At 40.1% G+C, this 14,154-nt stretch overlaps 1 protein-coding gene across 2 annotated transcripts in view; it reads left to right on the top strand.

Annotated features, from left to right (window-relative positions):
* DAPL1 (death associated protein like 1) overlaps positions 1–14,154 on the top strand; it is a 33,412-nt gene that overhangs the window by 1,403 nt on the left and 17,855 nt on the right. The window lies entirely within an intron of this gene.

Here is a 14,154-nt window from a genome sequence, read left to right as displayed (position 1 = left end):
GGGTGGCGTGCCAGTAGCTATAACCTGGGACTCAGTGTAACAACGATATTCCATATTGGGGGTGCTCAAGCACCCACAGAGCTGGCTCCTTGTCCTTGATAATGTGGATGAGGTCCCACATGGTCTGCAAGCATGTGCTTCTGACAGGTCCCACACTTAGTTTCCTGTAGGAGTGTTGTGCGATCAACTGTTGTGAAGCACTGGGCTTCATTGCTGTCTTCCCTTTTTTCTTTTTTTAAAGAAAATTCCACCTCTTCTCTGTACGTTGCCTGCTTAAACAATTCGCCATTGTCTAAACACATATAGTTCTCATTTAATTTTGGGGCAACTATGTTACACATGTTTGTGTTTTGAGCCTGGATTTTTCCTCTTATAGGCTATTTAAATATAAATGTGTTTAATTTGAATTTTAGATATACTCTTTTTTTTCCTTTCCAAATGAAAGCTCTGGGCAATCTTCACAGCATAGGATGCAGTTGGTAGATTCCTGACCACACTGCATGTACCTGAGCCAATGGCGGGTGGCATGATTTGCCCAAAGTCACATCAAACACAGACCAAGGCACACGCAATATGAGATTAAACCTTTTATTGGTGATTTCTTAATGACTCAAAAGTTTTAATCTCATATTGGTCTGTATTTGAAGTTCCTGGATATGTTTCCCACTCCTGCTTCCCTGCTATGTGCTTCTCCGTGGGATTCTGGTGTTCTTTCCACATCTGTGGTTTGTCTGCATTGGCCAAAGTCATACCATAGTAGGGGTTTCTGGCTTCCCTGGCTGTGTAAAGACCTCAGGAGGCCCTCCAATAGGGGAAAAGTAAGGCCTCTAAACAGGACCATTGGAGAAAAGTGCCATTCTGAGCAGAAGGGGAGGAGAGAGAGAGACAGACAGTAATGCAGTAGGCCAGTGATGTTGGGGGGCGGGGGGGGGGGGGGAGTCCTATGCTGATGATGAAGTCATTGGCAATGCTGGGCCACAAGGAAATGATATCACAGGAAATAAGTTCTTCTGCTTCTGTAGCAGCAGTGTTAACGTTCTTGGGGTGTTCCCCTCTTACCTGCCACTTATGGTGGCCCTCTGTGTAAATACTTTGAAAAGCATCCATTCTTACTACAGCATATAAATTTTCTTGGAAAGAGACCAGAAAACTTTGTTCAAATCATTTATTTATTTATTTATTTATTTATTTATTTATTTATAACATTTATATCCCACAATATTCCCGCCCATGGGCAGGCTCAATGTGGCGTACAATAGTTAATAAACAAACCATAATACAATAACATAAAGTACAGTAGACAAGGGCCACAGGAGGGAGAAAGAGATGACTGACGAGGGAAAGGAAGAGAGGGTGTGTGATAGGGTATCACGGAGTGAGCTGTGGGCTAAAATGCTGCGGCTCCTGCAGGACTCGTGGTAAACGCTCTGCCAAAAAGGAAGGTCCTGAGACGCTTCTTAAAGGTCGGGTGATCTGAAGTGAATTTGATCTCACGAGGCAGCCCGTTCCACAGGAAATCATCCTTCTTCAACCCTCAACAGAACATCTCCAGCTACTTATTTGCTCCAGAGCACGTTTACCTTTTGATCTGAAGATTTTTGGTGTCTTTTGCTTGGTATCACTTTGATTTTTGGCGTGGCTGTAGTGCTTTCTCTGGTGCACAATATTTTGATTATATTTTGGCTGGTATAACCCCGGAAGCAGGCATACTGCCAAAACACTTTTTGGATTGTGTGAGCATCAGGTGGCCCAAATGGGGTACAGCACTGGATATCCTATCGACCCAACTTAAATGCCTGATCCCGGCTACACAAGAAAACTAAGCACATAATGAACATAATACACCTCTTCTGCTCTACTATTCCCATTGTGGCTTTGCCACATGATCTTTAACCTACCACAACATCAAATGTATTTGTTCACACCGGAGTCTAACGACTCTCTGGTACTATGTAAGCCACATTGAGCCTACAAATAGGTGGGAAAATGTGGGATACAAATGTAACAAATATCCATTGATAGATATGGAAATTGTGTGTTTGGTTTTTGATGTAAATTAATTTATTTTAAGCTAAGTGGCATCTATAATAAAAGTTTTGTTTAGGAGGTAGTCATGACAAATGATTAAAGATAGTAAAGGATCTCGAGCTTGAAACAGCTGTGCACTGTAAGAGTCTCCAAGATCATCATCACTGTTCTGATGTAATTTTTCCTCCTCATTTTGATTTTATTTTTAGGATTTGTTTCCTTGATTATTTGATACTCTGTTTTTGGACACACTTCTACCTAGAGTTGTTTATTGCATTGACCATTATTTTCTAACCCCCCCCCCCCCCCCCCCCCCCCATTATACACATCCAAGGTATTCAACAGCGTACTCAGTGCTCACATAGTTCATGATCCCAAGTAGGATTCCCACAACTTAAACTTTTTCCACCAGAAAACTTTAAACTCAATGAATAAGTTACAGGATTGATTTCTTCCATGTTTGCATGCCATACATGTTGCAGACAACTATTGCACAGACGTTCAGTGTATTCCTTCTCAGTTATCTTAGAAATTGCATTTTTTTTTGTTAATACAATAAAGCTGAAACTTTGCCCTACATTAAGTCTGGACTTTGAAAATGAGCACCTTTTTATATTATAGGGCTAGATTTACTGAATTGCAGTAAGTTTTTAGTTGTTGCATATTAATTGGCTAAACCTCTTATCTTAGGGTTGTCCCAACATTTTCCCATAGAGTGAATACAGTACATTTGTGTTTACATGGAAGCAGTTACCATATGTTAACTGTAAGGCACAGTCTGTGTCCATGGTTCATCCATTCTGTGTTAATATGGGAATTAGCTTGCACTAACTTGGAGGCTGATTTAGAAAGTTAGTGCAGACGTTTGCGCACAGGTTCCTGGGTGTCCGAGGCAGAAAAGGTTCACCTGACACTTTCCTCTCTCCTACCCCTCAACAGGAGACCATCCCTTTTTCCCATGTTTCTCATCCTTTTCTCCAAGTCTTTCTCTCTGTCTCTCTCGTATCATCTGGCATGTAGTAGGTATGATTTGGAGCTGCTACTGTCTGGTTCTGCTTGGGGTTGCACTTGCCACCCCGTACTGATGCCTAAGGATGTATGTAAAATAGCTCCACCTTTTTCATGTGCTGTGGTCACCTGTGTCAGCTGCTGCCTCAGATTTGTTGCTCATTGCAGCCTGCTGGAAAACAGTGCCAGCAACGGGGTGAAAGAAGGGAGAAAATGCCAGCGAGCATCCCATTCCCATGGCTCACGCACCCCCAAGAGTACTTTTTTTTTTTTTTTGTTACATTTTGTACCCCGCGCTTTCCTACTCATGGCAGGCTCATGTACCATAGGTTGAGAAATGCTAATCGAAAATAGCTTTGCTTGTACAGGGAAAAGTTAAATTTGTCTGACATTGTTGAACCGTTAAATTGTCATTGGCAAGTCATCCATAGCTTGCATTGTTATTAATTCATTTTGTGAATGCCAGACTACTTTTTGAAATATAATTTGAAAACCCTAGAGCATTTATATAAAATTACTAAATTCCTGGTTATAAATGTTGAGTCAAATGAAAAGTGCCCATGGGGCATGTGCACTTAAATGCTTCTTCTGTTGCCTTATTTCATTCTCCCTGTGTGGTAAGTATTGCTATAATACAATGAATGTCATGAAATCCTCGCATAAAGCAGAATTGCTCACCAGTAAAGGTGATTCTTCGTGGACAGCAGGGGACGGCACTATACAATAGGATAACATTATCCTGGTGGGGTTTTAATACAGTCCACCTGGACAGGATGAAGACAGTGAAATGTTACCAAATGTATTAGCTCTCCTAACTTCTGTTAACGTAGTAATGGAAAGTTCAGTTTCATCAGTATTGATTGGATAGATGTCTCATGGGGATATGATAGGGACATAGTTTTTTGCATTGCATAAATGACTGCTTCATGGAGCAGTTGGTCCAGGAACCAATCAGAGAGGAAAGTACTTTTAGCTCTAGTCCTTACTGGTACACAAGACCTAGTGCAAGGGGTAATGGGGATGGGGCCACTAGGCAATAGTTATAACACTGTTTGTCATCGCATCAAACAAACCTTACTGCTGTAGCACATAATTAAAAAAATAAAATAAAAAGCATCTTGTAATAAAAGGAGGAAAAAAACAGGAACATTTATTGGTGTCAAAAGTATGTGTGTGGGTGGGATTTGAGGCATGGATATTATTTAAAAAGACCTCTTGGAAAACCAAGATACATTTTGCCACTCATTCAAACAGGTTGTTCACCAATATTTTCATAGGTCAATTAGTTTTCTAATGACATTTTTAATCTTTCTTACAAATGTATTTTTATATGTATAATAAAAGCTACTTAGCTTACATTGCTGAAGGACCTGGCACCAACATAGCCCATGTTTTGGGAGACCTGTGTCAGGGCATTAGTGCTAAAGAAATATAGTTTAATTTTACAAATTAACTAAAATTCACGTTAAGATTTTATAATTACCTCCACTCAGAAGATCTTTCTTTCTTATGCCTTGCTGTTTTCAAAGTGGCACCTGAAGCCTGAAATCTGACTTTTTTTAAACGCGTCATCAAAAGATAACTTCACAACCATAGCTACACCAGTGACCACCAATCCATTCCCAAATTTAACCCACCAAGACCTTTTGTATTTAATGAATAAATCCAACGCTGCTCTTTCATATACAATAATTTCTCTGCATCACCTCCCTCCCCACCCATCAAGCAAATCTGTAGGTACATTTCTAAAATCTCCAGCAAGGAAAGTTTCAGGGTACTACACACTCTTTGAAAAGTTCAAGATATCCCTTTGACAACTGAGATGATTTTCGTAACTTTGGACGTTAAATCGCTATACACTCGGATTCCTGAAGACCAGGCTTTAGACACCATCAAAGCAGTGCTGGATCAATGTTTAGTGACACAATGGGGCTCATTTTCAAAGCACTTAGACTTACAAAGTTCCATAGGTTACTATTGCAGCTTTTGAAGAGAAATACATCTATCCCTCTACCTGGTTTCAAAATATCTTTGATGACATTTTTTTTCTATGGACAGCCTCTGAACAAGAATTGAATGACTTTTTTTTTTTTTTTTTGGGGGGGGGGGGGGGGGGTTAACATTTTAACCTCCTGCCTTCAGTTCACTAACACTTTAGATTTTTTTGGATGTCTATTTAGATCTGGGACTAATAATATTAGTATATATTGTATAGAAAGGAAATGGCATGTAACACCTTTCTGCACTTTAACAGTTTTCATCCATATCAGTTAAGGCAGAGCTTACCCATAAGTCAGTTCTTATGTATATGTAGAATATGCACCACAGATTCAGAGTTTGAGAAACATTCTGGAAATTTATTTAGCAGATTTCAAGATCAGAGTTATCCAAGGGCTATTATCAAGCAAGCATATTAAAGCACTATTAAATTATAAAGATTCTAGATTAGTGGCAGTATTCCCATATATTTATTTTTTATTTATTGCATTTGTATCCCACATTATCCCACCTTTTTGCAGGCTCAATCTGGCTTACAATTCATCATGGAAACTGGAAATAGAAAGGAATATACATTTGGTTTTACAGCAAGTATTAGGTGCATGATGGTGAAATACATAGTACTGGAAATAGAAAAGAGTATACATTTGTGTTGGCAGAAGTTTTGGGTGCATGATGGTGAGATACATGATAGTATTAAAGTCATAGACATTAGGTACATGATAATGTGAAAGCAAAAGACATTAGAGAACGTTCCTGGATATCTTAAAGAATGTAGAGTTACGCGTGTTGTTCTTTATGATATATTTTTTCGAAGAGATAAGTTTTCAGGAGTTTGCGGAAATTGGTCATTTCGTAGACCGTTTTCAGGTTACGTGGCAGTGTGTTCCAGAGCTGTGTGCTTGTATATGAAAAGGTTGATGAATGCACTGATTTGTATTTCAAGCCTTTACATTTGGGAGGATGGAGATTGAGGAATGTGCGGGAGGACTTTTTTGCATTTCTGGGTGGTAGTTCTATTAGGTCTGACATGTAGGCTGGGGCATCACCATGGATGATTTTATGGACCAAGGTACAGAGTTTGAACGTGATGCATTCTTTGAGTGGGAGCCAGTGTAGTTTTTCGCGAAGGGGTGTTGCGCTTTCGTATTTTGGTCTGCCGAATATAAGTCTGGCTGCCGTGATCTGGGCTGTCTGGAGTTTTTTTGAGTATTTGTTCTTTGCAGCTGGCGTAGAGTGAGTTGCAATAGTCCAGATGACTAAGTACCAGTGATTTGTACCAGGTAGCGGAAGACATTCCTTGGGAAAAATGGTCTGACTCTTTTTAGTTTCCACATTGAGTAGAACATCTTTTTAGTTATGTTTTTTGCATGATTCTCAAGTGTTAGGTGTCGATCAATGGTGACTCCAAGGATTTTTAGGGTGTCTGAGACTGGTAGACTTAGATTAGGTGTGTTGATGGTGGTGAATTCCTTTTTGTTTTATTGCGAGGTGAGAACTAGGCATTGGGTTGTTTCAGTCGAAATGCATCTGCCCAGGAGTTCATTACGTGTAGGCTTTGGTTGATTTCGTCGGAAATTTCTCTTACATCGCATTTGAATGGGATAAAGATTGTTACATCATCGGCATATATATATAGGTTTAGATTCTGATTCGATAGTAGCTTAGCCAAAGGTGTCATCATTAGGTTGAATATGGTCGGTGAGAGGGGGGATCCTTGTGGAACTCCGCATTCAGGTGTCCATGTGGCTGATGTAGTCGAGTTTGATGTCACTTGATTTGAGCGGGTGGTTAGGAAACCCTTGAACCATCTGAGAACGTTACCTCCGATTCCGAAGTATTCGAGGATGTGTAATAAAATTCCATGGTCAACCATATCGAATGTGCTTGACATGTCAAATTGTAACAGTAGTATGTTGTTGCCGTTTGCTGTCAATTGTTTGAGTTTGGTCATAAGCGTGACTAGTACGGTTTCCGTACTGTGATTAGAGCGGAATCCTGATTGGGAATCGTGCAGTATCGAAAACTTGTTTAGGTATTCTGTGAGTTGTTTGGTCACCATGCCTTCTGTTATTTTGGTGAGTAGGGGAATGGATGCTACTGGTCTATAGTTCGTTAGTTCATTAGTATTTTTCTTTGCATCTTTGGGTATAGGGGTGAGTAGAATATTTCCTTTCTTTTTTGGGAAGAGTCCATTTTGTAGCATGAAATTCACATGGTTTGTTAGGTCCATTATAAATTGTTGGGGGGGCCGACTTCATGAGGTTGTTTGGGCATATATCTAATTTACAGCGAGATTTGGCGAATCTTTTAAGTGTCTGTGAGATAAGATCTTCTGGTAGTATAGTGAATTCGGTCCAGATCCTGTCTGCTGGGTGGATTCCTGGTTCTGGGTCTAGGCTTTCTAGGAGTGTAGTATATTCGATTGGGCTGGCTGGTATTTTGAGTCGTCGTTTTATGATTTTCTCGTTGAACTATTTCGCCAGGTCGTCAGCTCCTGGAGTGTCTTTGTTGTTGTTGGTGACTGGAGTTGTGTCTAATAGTTTATTCACGAGTTGGAAGAGTTTGTGTGTGTCTTTGTAGTTTGGTCCGATTTCAGTTTTGAAGTATTGTCTTTTGGTTTGTCTTATGGCATATTTGTATTTCCTTCGGAGTAGTTTCCAAGCGTTAAGGGTGGGATCATCTTCTTTTTTTTTTTTTTTTTTTGTTCCACGTGCGTTCTAGTTTCCTAACTTGTGTTTTGAGTTTTTTCAGTTCTTCATTGAACCATGGTGTTGAGGTTCTGGTTTGAATTGGGGTGACGTTGTCTAGTATCAGTTTGCATCTATTATCCCAATTAGAGAGGAATTGGATTGTGTCTGCTTTTGTTGTCCATCCGTCAGTGTAGATCTGTTGCCAAAATTCAGCTGGGTCTATTTTCCCTCTTGTGGTGTAGGTTTTTCATATTTGTTTGTTAGGTAGGTCTTTCCTTCTCCATTTGAGGGTGATGTTTGCTATGTAATGGTCTGACCATAGTATGGGTGACCAATTAGTGTTAGTTAATATAAAGTTATTGTTGTGGTCGACTATATGTGTTATGATGTCTAATGTGTGTCCTTTTTCGTGTGTCTGTTGCGTATTTGATTCTTGTAGGTCCCAGAGCTGTAGGAATTCTTTGCAGTGTTGGGTACTTGTTGTGGTAAGATCTTCCAGGTGTAGGTTGATATCTCCAACTATGATATGCTCCATGTTAAATTAGTAGTGACTTTATTATTCAGACATTGGGAAGTATTGTCTTTATATAATTGTCCTGCAGATAGTCACCCAATAGCCCATCAAACAGGGAAATCATTAGAGGAAACTTATAAACGGTTGCATTATAGATACACACAAGGGACGATTGGACACAGCAAATGTGGTAATTGTCACTGGTGCAATAGCACTATAGAAGGACCATTGTGGGCCATTAAGATATACAGAGGGGCATTTTCAAAAGAAACGTCTAAGTTGGAATTTGGACGTCTTTGAGGAGGAGTGTGGTAGCCGTGTTAGTCCACTCTTAAGGTTAGAATATCAATGATATGCTTTGATGTCCCCATGCATACCTCCTACCCACCCCCATCCTCCCACCCTGTCAGACTGTCATAGTAATGCTTGAATGTTTTCACTTATATACACTGTCAGCTAGCACATTTGCTTATTTCCGATCTGACGAAGAAGGGCAACCTTCGAAAGCTAATCAAGAAATGTATTAAGTTATGTCCAATAAAAAGGTATCATCTTATTTTCTCTTCCATGTTTTATTTTGTTTGACATCTTTGTAGAATGTCAATTCGGAGGCGGGAAAAGGTCATTTTCGAAAAAAAGATGGATGTCCATCTTTGTGTTCGAAAATACCATGGACGTCCTTGATTGTCAGACATTTTTGAAACCAAAGACTTTCAACTCTAAAACATCCAAATTCAAGCCATTTGGAAATGGGAGGAGCCAGCATTTTTAATACACTGGTCCCCCTGACATGCCAGGACAGCAATTGGGCACCCTAGGGGGCACTGCAGTGGACTTCATAAACTGCTCCCAGGTACACAGCTCCCTTACCTTGTCGAGTCCCCCCAAAAAACCCACTACCCCCAACTGTACACCACTACCATAGCCCTTACGGGTGAATGGGGCAGCTATATGTGGGTACAAAGGGTTTCTGGTGGGTTTTGGAGGGCTTGCTGTTTCCTCCACAAATGTAACAAGTGGGGGGGGGCTGGGTCCACCTGTCTGAAGTGCACTGTACCTACCAGTATACTTCTCCAGGGACCTGCATACGCTGTCATGGACCTGAGTATGACATCTGAGGCTGGCATGTAATATTTTTAATGATGTTTTTTGAGGGTGGGAGAGGGTTAGTGACCACTGGGGGAGTAACGGGAGGTCATCCACGATTCCCTGCAATGGTCATCTGGTCATTTCAGGCACCTTTTTGTTCCTTATTCATAATAAAAACAGATCTGGGTGAAACATCCAAGTTTTAGTCCTGGACATCTTTTGCTATTTTTTTCCATTATGGCTCAAAGACGCCCAAGTCCCGCCTCTGATACGCCCCCTTGAGATTTGGACATCCTTCTGAGAAGTCCAAAATCGGGTTTCAATTATACTGATTTGGGCGTCTGTGTGTGAGAGACGTCCAAGTGCCAATTTATGCCACTTATTGGACGTACATCTCTTTCGAAAATGAGCCTGATAACAAATCTTTGACATCATGTACCAACATGACATGTGAATCAATCCTGGGTATTATATGCCGTTATATGTCCGTGTGATCTTGTATATGCAGGCAGATCGAGTAGACCTATAGAAATTTGGCTTAACAAACATAGGTCTCATATAAATTGTAAAGTGATGAATGCTCCTCTGGTAGCCCATTGGGTGTCAAAAGCTCATTCTCTCTCGGATAAAAAATGGCAAATTGATAAAATAGAATTGGGGTGGGAGGGAGGTGATGCGGAGAAATTATTGAATATGAAAGAGCAGCATTGGATTTATTCATTTCATACAAAGATCCTGGTGGGTTAAATTTGGAAATTGATTGGTAGTCGCTGGTGTAGCTATAATTGTGATAGGTAGGAAGCGATGTAATCTTTGTGTTTAAAAAGTTACAACTTGGAAAAGAGCAAGGCTTAGGCATAGCAAGATAAGATCTTCTGAGCGAGGATAAGTCTTAAGGTGAATTTTTTAGTTAGTTTTTTTTAATTAACTATAGTTTTTAGGACCAATGCCCTGATGCAGGTCTCCTAAAACATGGGCCGTGTTGGTGCCAGGTCCTTTGGCAATATAAGCTAAGTAGTTTTTATTATACATATAAAAATAAGTTTTGTAAGAAAGATTAAAAGTGTTGTTAGAAAGCTAATTGAGTTATGACGATATTGGTGAATCAGTGGGCTGGCTGTGACCCAGTGTGAAAAGAATCTCTGCTAAGGTCATAAGTAGATTCCTTCACTTGGTTTATGTTTAAAATTGAGGTGCTGGACTTTTGTTGACATTATTGTGAGTGTCCCCACCTATTAAATTTGAGACTGAAAGTTGATTTTATGTAATCACATAAGCACAAAAAATGATGATTTACCCATAAAGAGGGTAGATCCTTTTCAGAGGAAAGCAATCAACATGGTATGGTAAGAGGTTGCCATCAAGACATTCTAGAGATTCTAAATGTGTTCTCTAAAGGAGATATGATACAGACCTTTAAATACTTGAAAGGTTTTACTGAAAATTATCCTTTTCCAAATGAGACGGCTCAGTAGCCTAATGGTTAGTGTAAAAGGCTTTGATCCTGATGACCTGGGTTCAATTCCCACTGCAGCCCCTTTTGACCTTGGGCAAGTCACTTAAACCTCTATTGCCCCAGGTGCAAAAACTTAGATCATGAGCCCTCTAGGGACAGAGAAGTACCTGCTTATAATGTGTACAGCGCTGCGTATATCTAGTTGCGCTATAGAAATGAGTAGTAGTAAATAGAGAACATGATATTAAACTATGAGGTAGAATCAAAATCAATAGGAAATATTGTTCCCATAGAAAGGATGGTAGATGCCTGCAACACTCCCCAAAAGAGGAAGTAAAAAGGGTGCTGGAATTAAAAAGGTATAGGATATACAGTCATTGTGTTACATATAAACTATTGGTATTCAAAACTTGTATTTCTAATAAACTGCCGTATGTAGCACGATATTTAGTCCCTTACATTCCATTTCACACTGTTAGATCTACACAACTCCTATGTCTTAATGTACCATCTTTTAGGGAAATTCACCACAAACACACCACGTATGCTATTTTCTGTATTCAAGCCCCTAAACTCTGGAATTTACTGCCTAACCATTTGCGGCATTGTCAATCTCTCAATAAATTTTAATTTTACCTCCAAACTTTTCTTTTTCAAGATGCCTTTTCTACCAGCTCATGAATCTCTGTAGTCCCTAAACTTTGAAGTCCGGTGAGATCACTGAAGTCACACCTTTTGTTACTCTCTTCCCCCCCCCCCACACACACACAGTTTTTTGATATAACATTGGAGTTCTCCCCCTGTTCTCTTTTTGTGTTTTGGTGTGGTTTGACGTTTGTCCTTCCCATTTTAATTCTAATTTTAGATTTTATACCATCTTGATGATGGAACCCCCCCCCCCCCCCCAATAGGTGGGATAGAACATTTTTAATAAACTTGGAAGCATAGAGCGCTTCAGCTCAAAACAGATGTGAAATGACTTCTTCCAAGAAATCATGGGGAGGATAGTCTTCAGTAGGCAATAGGTACAACCCTAACCACCTTACTGGGCAGACTGGGTGGGCCATGTTAGTCGCTTATCTGCTGTCATCCACTGTATATGCAAGGATTCTGCAGAAAAAAACACAACAGATCACAACGATGAACAGAACAGATGTGTAAGGCCCTTTATTACATCAGAGGGGTACTGTACCTGATGTGGCCACATTTCACCTGAGGAAGGCTGCATCAGAAGCAGAAAGTGTTAACCACACACTGATACGCATTAAATAACCAATGAAAATCTAAATTGTAAAGCATAAAATATAAATAATGGATTATATAGTATCAACATGTAGTCCTTTGACAATAAAACAAAAGTAATTATTAATGTAGTAGTGTAGAATCAATCATAAGGACACTCAAGCAGTGCTGGATTAATTCTTGTGTGAGTGACTTGTCAAAAAACAGATATAATCATAAAAAGACAGCGCATACAACTGTTTGCTACATGCAGTGAAATCTGAAGAACACTGTGAGCTATAGCTTAAAAATAAGCAATGGCACCTTAACCTAGAAGGAAAAGAAGCACTTCATCTATCAACAGCTAATGGGAATGGCCAAAGCTTACTAATAAGAGGAATTATTATACAAATTAATGCAAAATAGTGTGCAACCACATATATTAAAAATATAAAAATCGTATCTTCAAAAAATACATGCATGCTAATTCAATTACATTAAAAATATACAAACGGAACAGAGAAATTTCAAAATAACTGAGAACCAGATAATCTAAACTAAAAGCTGTAAGAATGTATAAGACTTATATATATATATAACATGTAGAAAGATATGTGCAATTTGCAACTAGGCAAAACTAAGACTGATATGAAATATTGTGATCAAACAAAATTGTGTTTAGGGCTCAGCCCTTGGACCCAGATGAGTTTCACTTGTGTGGAAGACTCTGGTTTTACCCACCCCCCTTTGCCTGCTATTCAGGGAGTGGAGCAGCAGTTTGACTCATGCTGAAGGAAAGCTCACTCTGGAGTTGGACTACTGGAAGAGGCATTGAGGCATATTTACAAAGTTACATAGTCAAGTGGCTTGAAAATGAGCCCCATCATGTACTAATTTTACCACTATTAGAATCTGTGTGAAAGTGGATCTCAGAAAGGAGAATCTGTGTGACTCCGGAGGGAATAGGTTGGTTTGGGTAAACAAGAAACCCTTTACTTAAAAGGAAGAATGAGACGTATTTAGTGTTTACACTGTTCAGCCCCAGCTGGATTACCTTTTGCAAGCTAATGTCATTGGGTTTGAATAGTTAGAAATCGTGGTAAAACAAGTTCAGTTCCAACCTGTTTGTTGGGCTAAAAAAAACTTTTCAAAGCCAATATTTTTGGTAAAACAATACTTTACTAGGGAAATAGACTTCTACAAAATTGCCCACCATGGCTAGCCAAAGGGCGTCTGGCAGCCTAGATGAATCCTCAGCCTTACACTTCCCTTTCATAGCAGGAGCTGCACTACATGCCAGTCTTACACCAATAAGTGTCCGGTGCATGGCCTTGAGCAGATGCGCACATCTCACTTTGCTGTACTGCTGCTGGTGATGGTCATGCTGGTACCAGCCCTGATGTCCACCAAATGTATGAGTACAAGAATTATGCCTGTATTCATCTACTTTGACTTGCAACAGATAAGGTACTCCTGGCTGCAGGTTTGGTGTGGGAGTTTGCAGTTATTTGCATACTTTTGAATGTGGTTTTCCTGGGGTAACTTCCAAAGCAAGAAATGGCACATATTCTAACTTAAAAAAAAAAAATTTGGCCGTGTGTGCTTCAGTGACAAGTGTATTGTGCAAGCTAGGCGTTTTCATGAATACAGTAGAACGAGAGGACATGAAATGAGATTGAAGGGGGGCAGACTCAAGAAAAATGTCAGGAAGTATTTTTTCACGGAGAGAGTGGTGGATGCTTGGAATGCCCTCCCGCGGGAGGTGGTGGAAACGGTAACGGAATTCAAACATGCGTGGGATAAACATGAAGGAATGGATCCTAAGGAGCTTAGACGAGATTGGGTGGCAAAGCCGGTGGAGGGAGACGGAGATGGTGCTGGGCAGACTTATATACGGTCTGTGCCAGAGCCGATGGTGGGAGGCGGGGCTGGTGGTTGGGAGGCGGGGATAGTGCTGGGCAGACTTATACGGTCTGTGCCCGGAAAAGGACAGGTACAAATCAAGGTAAGGTATACACAAAAAGTAGCACATGTGAGTTTATCTTGTTGGGCAGACTGGATGGACCGCGCAGGTCTTTTTCTGCCGTCATCTATTAAGTTACTATGTTACAGGCAGTTTCAAATTACCCTCCCTTTGATTGGTCAAT

Source organism: Microcaecilia unicolor, chromosome 7 (assembly GCF_901765095.1).
Source record: "Microcaecilia unicolor chromosome 7, aMicUni1.1, whole genome shotgun sequence".
Lineage (NCBI taxonomy): Eukaryota > Metazoa > Chordata > Amphibia > Gymnophiona > Siphonopidae > Microcaecilia > Microcaecilia unicolor.
This window is presented reverse-complemented; position numbering and strand designations above follow the sequence as displayed.